This window comes from Rana temporaria, chromosome 3 (assembly GCF_905171775.1).
Source record: "Rana temporaria chromosome 3, aRanTem1.1, whole genome shotgun sequence".
Classification (NCBI taxonomy): domain Eukaryota; kingdom Metazoa; phylum Chordata; class Amphibia; order Anura; family Ranidae; genus Rana; species Rana temporaria.
The window spans coordinates 491727639-491740462 of record NC_053491.1 but is presented as its reverse complement, the minus strand read 5'-3'; positions in this window follow the sequence as shown (position 1 = coordinate 491740462).

Sequence of the window (12824 nt, the reverse complement as noted above, 5' to 3'; positions counted from 1 at the left end):
AATTTTGACTTTTTTTTATGCAATTTGTTAGATCTTTGTTAGATCAGGTTAGATCAATCATTGTTTGCGTTAGATCTCACACAGAAGAAGCAATATTAACAGTTATTTGCTGGGGGGGCTAACCCGTCATCAGCCCCCCCCCTATCAAATTTTCTGGCCAAAAATCATTCAGGCTAATAGATATTCGTTAGATCCGGTAAGATCAAGTGGTTTTAACGTTAGATCTCACATAATTAGAGACTTATTAAGTGATTAATGAGGGGGGGCTGGCCCCCCCTTATCAATTTTTTGGGCCAAAAATCATTCCGGCTAATAGATATTCGTTAGATCCGGTAAGATCAAGAAGTTTTAACGTTAGATCTCACATCGTTTCCGAGATATTCCACATAAAAAAATTGATTTTAGGTGGTACATATGCATGGACATATGGACGGGTTGGCCCCCCCTTATCAAATTTTCTGGCCGAAAATCATTCAGGCCAATAGATATTCGTTATATCCGGTAAGATCAAGTGGTTTTAACGTTAGATCTCACATAATTTCAGAGATATTCCACATACAAATACAGATATTGGGTGTATACAAGGAATAATGAGGGGGGGCTGGCCCCCCCTTATCAATATTTTTGACCAAAAATCATTCAGGCTAATAGATATTCGTTAGATCCGGTAAGATCAAGTGGTTTTAACGTTAGATCTCACATCATTTCAGAGATATTCCACATACAAATAGAGATTTCAATTCTCTGGCAATAACAACATTCAGATTAGTAGATAGTTGTTAGCTGAAGGGATTATTGCATTAAACCTAGCATGCACATGGCAGATATCAGTTCTAATCGCAATGTACAGGTAAGTAGGGATAAAATCTTGTTGCAGTTTGATCAGTGAGATGTTTTATTTAATCTAAGATAAATACAGAACAGTTCGTTATTTTATATGAGACGTTAGGCCCCTGTGGCAGTAGCTCATAATTAATAAATGTTGCCATTGTTTCTCTAAATTGTGGACACAACTGGAACAGGCCCAGACTGACATTCCGCTGCCAGGGGCTCTGTGGTGCTATGACCAACTAGCGCCTGTGCTGAAGTCACACCCCATAATAGGTACGACACTCCGTGTATGCTCCCAGGTCAGCATACTGAACCGATTTTCTACCCCTGATTCCCCATTGCTCCCTATCATAGGAAACCCTGGGTTTCTCCCTGGTCTGGAACTCCACATGTTTCCAACTCTATGCCAAACAGGAAGTGGGATGCCTGGACCCTACCTCCTAACGGGAGGCCGATGGCCTTCCACAGAAGTGCTAATGACTGGGCCCTTCAAACTTTCCTTTTGGACAGCGCTACAATTATGACACTTTCTCAATACTTTGCCTAATCCACAGGGATTTTATCATCCCCTAATGACCTTTTGAAGCATACTGTTCCGAAGAGGGTTCCCTTCCACAGGTTCTATCCAAAACATACGCCCTCTTGAATTGTCTGGTTGAACAACCACATTTACCATTCTTGAACAAATGGGAATGGAATAATGGGCATGCATTTACATCTGCTCAGATACAACATATCCTCAGATTTTCGTTTAAATCATCGATTTGTACGACAATTCAAGAGACCAACTATAAACTGTTAACAAGGTGGTACCTCACCCCCCACCTCTTACACAAATACTACCCTGCAACGACTGACCAATGTTGGAGATGCCAGGGGATGAAGGAACACTACTCCACATATTTTGGTCATGCCCTAAATCAGGCCCAAACTGGGACAAAAAATAGGCCCCGGGCATTTTAGGCTGAGCAGCCCATTTTTTTTTAATACAAATCAGGGAAGCATGACATGTTTGTTATTTAATCAAAAGAGGGTGAGGTGGGTGCAGGGTGCAGAGGGTGAGGTGGGTGCAGGGTGCGGTGGGTGTAGAGGGTGATGTGGGTGCAGTGTACAGAGGGTTAGATGGGTTCAGAGGGTGGGGTGAGTGCAGAGTGTGAGGTGGGTGCAGAGGGTGAGGTGAGTGCAGGGTGCAGAGGGTGAGGTGGTTGCAGGGTGCAGAGGATGAGGTGGGTGCAGAGGGTGGGGTGGGTGCAGGGTGCAGAGGGTGAGGTGAGTGCAGGGTGCAGAGAGTGAGGTGGGTGCAGAGGGTGGGGTGGGTGCAGAGGGTGAGGTGGTTGCAGGGTGCAGAGGATGAGGTGGGTGCAGAGGGTGGGGTGGGTGCAGGGTGCAGAGGGTGAGGTGAGTGCAGGGTGCAGAGAGTGAGGTGGGTGCAGAGGGTGAGGTGGGTGCAGAGGGTGAGGTGGCTAACGAATATCTATTAGCCTGAATAATTTTCGGCCAGAAAATTTGATAAGGGGGGCCAACCCGTCCATATGTCCATGCATATGTACCACCTAAAATCTATTTTTTTATGTGGAATATCTCGGAAACGATGTGAGATCTAACGTTAAAACCACTTGATCTTACCGGATCTAACGAATATCTATTAGCCGGAATGATTTTTGGCCCAAAAAATTGATGAGGGGGGGCCAGCCCCCCCTCATTAATCACTTAATAAGTCTCTAATTATGTGAGACCTAACGTTAAAATCACTTGATCTTACCGGATCTAACGAATATCTATTAGCCTGAATGATTTTTGGTCAAAAATATTGATAAGGGGGGGGCCAGCCCCCCCTCATTAGTCCTTGTATACACCCAATATCTGTATTTGTATGTGGAATATCTCTGAAATGATGTGAGATCTAATGTTAAAACCAGTTGATCTTACCGGATCTAACGAATATCTATTAGCCTGAATGATTTTCGGCCAGAAAATTTGATAAGGGGGGGCCAACCCGTCCATATGTCCATGCATATGTACCACCTAAAATCAATTTTTTTATGTGGAATATCTCGGAAACGATGTGAGATCTAACGTTAAAACCACTTGATCTTACCGGATCTAACGAATATCTATTAGCCGGAATGATTTTTGTCCCAAAAAATTTATAAGGGGGGGCCAGCCCCCCCTCATTAATCACTTAATAAGTCTCTAATTATGTGAGATCTAACGTTAAAACCACTTGATCTTACCGGATCTAACGAATATCTATTAGCCTGAATGATTTTTGGTCAAAAATATTGATAAGGGGGGGCCAGCCCCCCCTCATTAGTCCTTGTATACACCCAATATCTGTATTTGTATGTGGAATATCTCTGAAATGATGTGAGATCTAACGTTAAAACCACTTGATCTTACCGGATCTAACGAATATCTATAAGCCGGAATGATTTTTGGCCCAAAAAATTGATGAGGGGGGGCCAGCCCCCCCTCATTAATCACTTAATAAGTCTCTAATTATGTGAGATCTAACGTTAAAACCACTTGATCTTACCGGATCTAACGAATATCTATTAGCCGGAATGATTTTTGGCCAGAAAATTTGATAGGGGGGGGCTGATGACGGGTTAGCCCCCCCAGCAAATAACTGTTAATATTGCTTCTTCTGTGTGAGATCTAACGCAAACAATGATTGATCTAACCTGATCTAACAAAGATCTAACAAATTGCATAAAAAAAAGTCAACATTTCTAATAAGGGGGGGCTAACCCGGCAGAGGTGCATTTTACACAGTTCAGTTTGCTTCCCTTTTACAGTCCCCTCAATTTTGCAATTGCTACAACTGCAAACGAATCTCTGTGGCCAGAGGGGTTGAAGCACCGTCTCAGTATGGGTTTTAAACTGAGTCCTTGCAAAAACTAAATTAGCAATTAGCAATTAAACACAGATGTAGCAGATTAGATGAAGATATCCTTGCGCTGTGCCTTTAAATTAACCCCTTACAGAGTCCTGCTTAGTTGCTGGGTACAGACAGGGCAAAAAAAAAAAGGGAAAAACAGATTCTGGGCTCAGTTCTTACATCAATTGTTATACAGTAGTACCTCCCTTTTCTGCTCCTCTGATGTCCCTTTGAACTTGGGGGTACTCCAGGAGATTCTCTGCCTGTCTTTATCACAGTCTCTAATTTTTTTAGAGACCGTTCAGAAATCAGTTCCTTTCTTCTTCCCTCATATATCACATTTCATAGTTCACAGTGTCGCAGCTGCTTTGGCTACTATTGACTTAAACGGCTGATAATTTTACTCTCTGGCTCCTTATCTTATCTCCTATCTCCTTACCTCCCATATGACGGCCATGTCTCTTTTTTCTTTTCCTGCTCTCCCTTCACTGAGGGGGGTTGGGGAGGGGGAGGAAGCCTGCTGAGGAGACAGATAAGGAGATGGATGGGAGCCCGCTGCGCTACGTCCAGGACTATCTCTGCATATCTCTGCAGCCTCTGGTGAGCCGATAAGCACTGTGTCTGTGTGGGGGGATACAGGAGATCTGGAATGGAATATCGTAAACGGTATTAACCCCTGACCGTTACAGTCATAAAATAATACAATATTCCACAAGGAAGGTCATAAAATAATACAATATTCCACAAGGAAGGTCATAAAATAATACAATATTCCACAAGGAAGGTCATAAAATAATACAATATTCCACAAGGAAGGTCATAAAATAATACAATATTCCACAAGGAAGGTCATAAAATAATACAATATTCCACAAGGAAGGCCATAAAAGAATAAAATATTACACATAAGTACTAACTTTAGGTAAACCGAAAATTGTTTTATGACTAATTATCTTAGCACTGACGGAGCTTTCACAATGTGTCATCTATACTGACCCAAATATCTAAGCTAAATGATATTCTCCTTGTCTTGATGGCGGGTAGGGATGAGCTTGATTTTCGAGTCGAACATTGGGTGTTCTCCCGATCGATGAACAGCAAGCAATATGGGGCGTTCGTGGGAAATTTGAGCGCCGCGGAACGCCCCATAATGCACTGCGAGATGGCAGTGCATGAGCGTCTAATGGTTGGACAAAGCATGCACCCGACCTGGCCCATCACAGCGCGCTCTGCAGAGAGAGACATAATTGGCCAAAGGCAAGGTGCCTTTGGCCAATCATGGTTCAGGGGGACCAAGTCCACGCCCCACACTATATAAGGCAGCTTGCAGAGTGGCCATGTGTAGTGTTGTTGGCTTGGACAGGGAGATAGCTGGAGCTAGAGTAGGCAGGCAGGTTAGTTAGTTAGTTGTAGTGTTTTTGATATATATGTACAGTCAGTCTAGTGTAGCGACCCCTTACTTTCAGTATGGGCACTACACTAAAGTTAGTGGGGAATGGGAGAGTTACTTTGCTCCCATTCTGAATTTTATTAAAATTGGGACTTCTGTCACTCCAGAAACGTCCACTGGGTCAGTCTGTGCTCCAGGGATGTAATTCCATCCCTGGCCGGCAGTTGGCCCCAGAGGGGTTCTGGCAGAGCAACTTTCTCCAGCAGCCAATCAGAGAAGTTTCTCCCTCGCAAGGCATGCTGGGGAGGGGTATATATGTGACAGGTGTCATGTGCTCACCAAGTTTCGCGGGGTCCCGGTTCCAGGTGTGGCATCCACCTTCAGGGTGCGCGCATCCATGGACCCCGCCAGCGAGGCCCACCAGGCCAGAATTGCAGTCTAACTAAATCCTCATCCTGAGGTAAAAAAGGGACTCCAGTGACTTACTGGATTCCTGGTTCTATTGAAAGGATCCCAGGCTGGGTGCTGTTCGATTGGGGGGTCGGCTTGAGGGGAACCCGGAGGCAGGTTGTCCAACAGGGCTTGAGCGAGCCAATCGGGGATCTGGTGACCGGAATGGTGACAGGTATGTGCTGCTGTCATCCGGTGACCTATGCTAAAATCTACTGGGAGGATTCGCTCAATCTATCCATCTAGCTCACCTGAAAGTAATTGGCCTGTGGCAGAGGCCCTAGAGCCGGGTCTGTGAGAGAGATCTGTTCCTCCCAGAAAATCCTATGGCCGGGTACACACGAACAAACATGTATGGTGAAAGCGGTCCGTCGGACCGTTTTCACCATACATGTCTGCCAGAGGGCTTCTGTACGATGGTTGTACACACCATCGTACAGAAGTCCGCGCGTAAACAATACGCGGGGCGTGTCCGCGGTGTCGCCGCGTCGATGACGCGGTGTCGCCGCGACAATGACGCAGCGACGTGGGCGGCCCGCCTTTAAAATGCTTCCACGCATGCGTCGAAGTCATTCGACGCATGCGAGGGACGGCGGGCGCCTGGACATGTACGGTAGGTCTGTACTGACGACCGTACATGTCCGAGCGGGCAGGATTCCAGCGGACTGTTTTAAAACAAGTCCAGGAATATTTGTCCGCTGGGAAAAGGCCCGGCGGGCAAATGTTTGCTGGAATTCGGCCCGCTCGCGCCCACACACGACCAAACATGTCTGCTGAAACTGGCCCGCGGACCAGTTTCAGCAGACATGTTTGGTCGTGAGTACGGGGCCTAAGTGACACTTCGTCTGCCAGGCTTGTGAGAGGGGTCTGTCTGGGGGCACTTTACCCACTCCAACTAGAGTGGCGACGAAAAACAGTTTGGTACTATATTGAGCAAGTACTGCTCAATTAATATCCGGGCCTGACACTGCAAGGTTCTTCTTTCTTCTTCATCAACCTGCTCTTCCCACTAAATGTTGATGTTGGCCGTGTTTGGCCTGGAATAAAGCATTGGAAAACCCTTTATTTACTGTCTGGACATTCGCTCACTGCTTTGCTATCCACCTGCACCCATACGCCACATTAGGGTAACTCAATATGCCGATCCCAAAAACAAATCAGCGGCTCCTTCGGGGGTAGCGCTACACTAGTATATATATATATATATATATATATATATATATATATATATATATATATATATATTTGTAGTCAGAGTCTTCACTTGGAAATGCCTAACTACCAAGGCCTGAGTGGGTGCCTTGGCCTAGCTGGTCAGTAGACCTGAAAGAGGGCATACTCGGAATGTATGAATATGAAAGAATGTACAATGTGTATAAGTATATGAAGGTCTGGGGGAAACAGGTGGGTGGGACCCTGAATGCGAGCAGACACATGATTAGACAGAGGAGGGATATATACCCCTCAGACTACTCCTCCTCCGGCCAGCCTTCTTACACATTTATATATATATCTATATACTCTGCATTCAGTGTAGAGTATATATACAGTTCATTCGGTGGTGTACAATTTCTAATATACTTCAGGCAGTGTACACAGTATATAAGGCAGTGCAGCCGGTGTACAATTTCTAATACACTTCAGGCGGTGTTCACAGTATATAATACAGTGTGTACAATTTCTAATGCACTTCAGGTGGTGTACACAGTATATAATACAGTGTGTACAATTACTAAAACACTTCAGGCAGTGTACACAGTATATAAATCCCCATCATGTCCGGAAGGCCACCAAGGAAAGGCAGATGCTCAGAGGCCACTAAAAGAGGGGAAGCAGGTTCTGTGTCTACAGCCAACAGTGCTGGTCGTGGACATGGTGCATCCTCTGCAGTTGGCCGTGGGGCATGCTTGCCCTTTTGTTCTGCTGTTGGCCGTGTTATTGAGCCACAACATGCAGAAGAGTTGGTGGAGTGTATAACAAAGACGTCCTCATCCTTCTCATCCTCTGTCACCCAGACTAATAGTAGTTTTGCCTTGCAACGCAGCTGCCAAAATGGCCAATTTTTTTTTTTTTTCGTTCAAAAGTTTTTATTGCAATTTTCAGATGAGAACAATAGTAGAATAAGCAAAATACAAGGTGCATAAGTAATACGAAAGCTATTTATACAGTACCGCACCTAAGTGATTCACAAGTATTTACTAACAATAATAACAAGAGCTACCATAGTGCTCAACTTCAAGCCTGTCCCCCCTACTGCCCAGACCCAGGCGCACGCCCAGCAGCCAAGTCCCGACCCTACCAGCCGTACCATAGTGGGACAAGCCTCGAGGCCCTCATTCCCCCGGGAGCCCCAAAGGTAACATGCTGCATCCCAGGAGGCGGGGCCACATGTCTCCCCCCGTGGCTACCGGATCCGCACCCAACCCCACTCAGAGGGGGACACCCCCCCCCCCCGACGGTCCATCTCAATATGCATCTGAAGGAAAGTTTCCTAGTAAGCCGTCGAGACAGAGGGTTAACCCAGGCATGCCAAGAGAGGCTGCGGAAAATAGAGAAAAGAAAGGAGAAAACGTGAGAGGATAGAAGAGAGGTGTGTACACAGATTATGATAGATACAGACCTTCTAGTCTCCCCCCCCGAACCCCAGGTATGAAAGAGATATTGCAGGAAGTGGCCCAGGGCTCCCAGATGGTCCTGAATTTCTCAGTTCTATCATTAAGTTTAGCAACCATTTGCTCTTGTACCATGATCCAAGAGACTTTCCTCCTGAACCCTTGGAAGGAGACAGTATGTCTCTTCCAGGCCTTGGCGATGGTCAGCTTGGCAACCAATAGTATAAAAAATGCCAGTGCTTGTGAAGTTTTGGATAAGTTTGGAATACTGTGATTTAGCAGAGCTACAGTGGGATGAGGGGATACCGTTACCCCAGTCAAGGAACCAATGGAACGGAATACCTTCCGCCAAAAGGATCTTATGCACGGACAGGTCCACCAAACGTGCAGCATGGAGCCCACAAGTTCACAGCCTCTAAAGCACACTGGGGGCGCCCCTGGGTACATTTTTGCCAGCCTGGAAGGGACATAGTACCACCTGATCAACACTTTAATGCTAGCCTCGATGAGAGAAACATTGAGCATACCTTTATACGCTCTATTCGAGGCGTGGAACCAGACTTCTGGGTCCCACGAGCCGCCCGTGTCCTCCTCCCAGGCCCGAGCATACGCTGGCTTGTCCGTCTTAGTCATCAGCGCTGTATAAATCAGCGAGATTCAAAATGGCCAATTTTACCGGCTACTTGTCCACAGTTACACCTTCCTTACCCCACCATCATGCACAGAGGAGTCCCCAGAATTATTGGACCAAAGTTTCAGTTACATGCTGCTAGAGGATGCACAAGGCTCCGGTGTTGGTTCCCAGGTTAAGGAAAGTTAAGGAAGGGAGTAACGTGAGCCTAGAGAGAAGGGGTGCCCAAGAAGGACAAGAAACTGGCAGTCATGTTCCCCCCCAGCTGCAGCATACTGACAATTTTGCGCCAGTGATGAGGAGGGAGGGGATGATGAGGTCACTGACCATAATTGGGTGCCTGATAGAAGAGAGGAGAAAAGTGAGGAGGAGGCATACAGTAGGTGTTTGTGATATTGTGTTTTTAGCACGACAGCATCGCGCTGATTCTCGGCGACATGGTGCCGAGATCTCGCCGACATCTCGCACTCACTGGAATAGTGACAGCACATCCCAGCAAGCGCGTCATAGAAGCGACGGGAGATCCGACTTGGATTCCCGCCAATTCTACACGTGTGCGGCGTTTGTTATGAATCCTGAGGGGGAAGTCCCCGCCGGATTTTAAATAAAAATCCGGCATGGGTTCCCCCCTCAGGAGCATACCGGGCCCTTAGGTCTGTTATGGGTTGTAAGGAGAGCCCCCCTACGCGGAAAAAAACGGCGTAGGAGGTCCCCCTACAATCCATACCAGACCCGTATCCAAAGCATGCTACCCGGCTGGCCAGGAAGGGAGTGGGGACGAGCGAGCGCCCCCCCCCTCCTGAGCCGTACCAGGCTGCATGCCCTCAACATGGGGGGGTTGGGTGCTCTGGGGCAGGGGGGCGCACTGCGGCCCCCCCACCTCAGAGCACCCTGTCCCCATGTTGATGAGGACAGGGCCCCTTCCCGACAACCCTGGCCGTTGGTTGTCGGGGTATGCGGGCGGGAGGCTTATCGGAATCTGGGAGCCCCCTTTAATAAGGGGGCCCCCAGATACCGGCCCCCCACCCTAAGTGAATGGATATGGGGTACATCGTACCCCTAACCATTCACCTGTAGGAAAAATCTCAAAGTTAATAAACACACCACACAAGGGTTTTTAAAATAATTTATTTTTCTGCTCCGGAGGCTCCCCCTGTCTTCTTTATTAGCTCTTTTACCAGGGGGAGCTTCTTCTTTGACGTCTTCAGGTGGGTGGGGGCCGCCGTCTGGTTCTCTTCCACCGCCGGGGGTGGTCGCTTTTAAAAAAGCCCCCACCCCCCGGCGGGTTTCCTCCGGCGTCTTCGGCGGGGGGGCTTCTTCTTCCGCTATCCCGACGGGTCTTCTCCGCTATCCGGGGGGTCTTCTCAACTCTCCGGGGGTCTCCTTCTATGTTCGCCGCTCTCCGCTGTTGACTCGGCGCACCCCGGTTCTTCCTCTCGCTGTCCGGTGCCTTCTTCTTCCGTGCTGTACGTCTTCTTCTCCTTCCGTGCTGTGAGTTCTTCTTCCGTGCTGTGACGTCATGTTCCTCACTTCTCTTCTTCTCCCGATGTTGACACGTCGACTTTCCTCGCTGCAATGACGTGTGCGCGGCTTGCATCGGACCTATATAGGCCTCACAGTCCCATCATGCTCTGTACCTACCCATGTGATACCTACCCACGTAGCGAGAAGAGCCGGCGTGTCAACATCTGGAGAAGAGAAGAAGATGACGTCACAGCCCGGAAGAAGAAGAATACGTCACAACTCTCAATAGGTGTGATGGCGATTTCTACCTACCTCACTTATACGCGTAATGATACATAAAATAAGCGATTACTGTAAAACCCTTTGTCTATATAAGAATCAACCAATGAGGTTGCAGCTATTACGCATAGAAATAAAAACGAATGATAACGGTGCGAAAAGAATAACAATCACATTTATTTATACAGAAAAGAAACATTAGAATAATCGGAGATTACCGAATATAACGTAGTGATGTTACAAATACAGTGTTGCCAGTGGACAAAGATAATTAATACAAAAAGGATACATTGTTACAAGGGACATATAAATGCTATCAGTGTATCAAGGCAAATCCTAGGACAGAAAAAGTTAGAAAAAAAAGAAAAGAGAAAAAAAATAATACGGAAACGTTACACAGACAGATCTTATGCTTGTCGAGACCATGAGGGCCTCTTGAGCCCCCTTAGGGAAAGGGAGCCCTGACTGATGGGGGCATGGCCAGGTGCAGGACAAGGTGGTACCCATTAGACATGTACAATTTGTTTAGTTCCGAATCCTTTTTTTTAACAAATTTTGACAAATTCGTTAATTCCTAAATTTCTGAATTTTCGGGATTAACCAGATTTTCGGATTTCCCAAATTTTGAATTTCCGAATTTTCGAAGTTCTGAATTTATGAGTTTTCGGAAATCCGAAAATTTGGAAATTCAAAATTTAGAAAATTCGTAAATTCTAAATTTAGAAAATGTGGAATTTCAAAATTTAGAAAATTCTGAAACTCAAAAATTTCGAAATGTCTAAACTTAAAAAATTCGGAAATTCGTAATTATGGAAATTTAAAAATGACGAAAATTGGATTTCAGAATATTAAAATTTCGGAAATTTGAAAATTCTAAAAGAGGTGCTTCATAATTTTGAAAAGTCTGAATTCCAAATTTCGAAAATTCAGAATACGAAATTTCGAAAATCGGAGATTAGAAAATCAGAAATTCGAAAATTCCAAATTCCAAAATTAGAAAATTAAGAAATTTAAAAATCGAAAATTCCAAAATTGGGAAATTTGAATAACGGAAATTCGAACATTCTGAAATTCAAAAATCGTTATTCTTTAATTTGCGGCCGTGTGGTCGCGCGCGCCAATGTCCGCCGGTGTTCCGCGATCGGGTCACAGAGCTGAAGAATGGGGGAGATGTCAGTGTAAACACAACATCTCCACCATTCTGCCTAGTGACATGTCAGTGATCGAATGTTCCCTGTCATTGGGAACAGTGATCAGTGATGCGTCATGGCAAGCCACGCCCCTAAACAGTTAGAATCACTCCCTAGGACACACTTAACCCCTTTAGCGCCCCCTTCAGGTTAACCCCTTCACTGCCAGTGTCATTTTTACAGTAATCAATGCATTTTTATAGCACTGATCGCTGTATAAATGACAATGGTCCCAAAATGGTGTCAAAAGTGTCCGATGTGTCCACCATAATGTCGCAGTCATGATAAAAATCGCTGATCGCCACCATTACCAGTAAAAAAAAAATATTAATAAAAATGCCATAAAACTATCTCCTATTTTGTAGACGCTATAACTTTTGCGCAAACCAATCACTAAACGCTTATTGCGATTTGTTTAATATGTAGAAGAATACGTATCACTTTAAACTGAGGAAAAAATATATATTTTTTATATATATTTTTGGGGGATATTTATTATAGCAAAAAGTAAAAACATATAGAATTTTTTTCAAAATTGTCGCTCTATTTTTGTTTATAGCGCAAAAAATAAAAACCGCAGAGGTGATCAAATACCACCAAAAGAAAGCTCTATTTGTGGGGAAAAAAGGACGCCAATTTTGTTTGGGAGCCACGTCGCACGACCGCGCAATTGTCAGTTAAAGCGACGCAGTGCCGAATCCCCAAAAAGTGGCCCGGTCTTTAAGCTGCATATTGGTCCGGCGCTGAAGTGGTTAATGTATGTAGGAGGGGCCGGGGGGAGCTGGACAAGGAGTTTCCAGAGCTCTCCAAGGTAAGCTGGGTTCCACAAGCCCCCCGTCCAAAGTGACTCCCGTCACACTCTGCTTAATAAACCGTTTATCTAATATCGTGTGACATACAAAATTGGAACTAACACTATTTTATTCTCTAGGGGTGTCTGCTTTCAGAAAATATATCTTGTTTTGTTGTTTTATCTAATCTTCGAGCCTAAAATGTTATTTTATTTAAATGTGTTATGGAAGAGAAAAAAGGTTCTGGAAGAGAAAGGGTTAAAGGGCACCTGTCATGAGAGAATCACGGAGGCCGCCATTGCTAC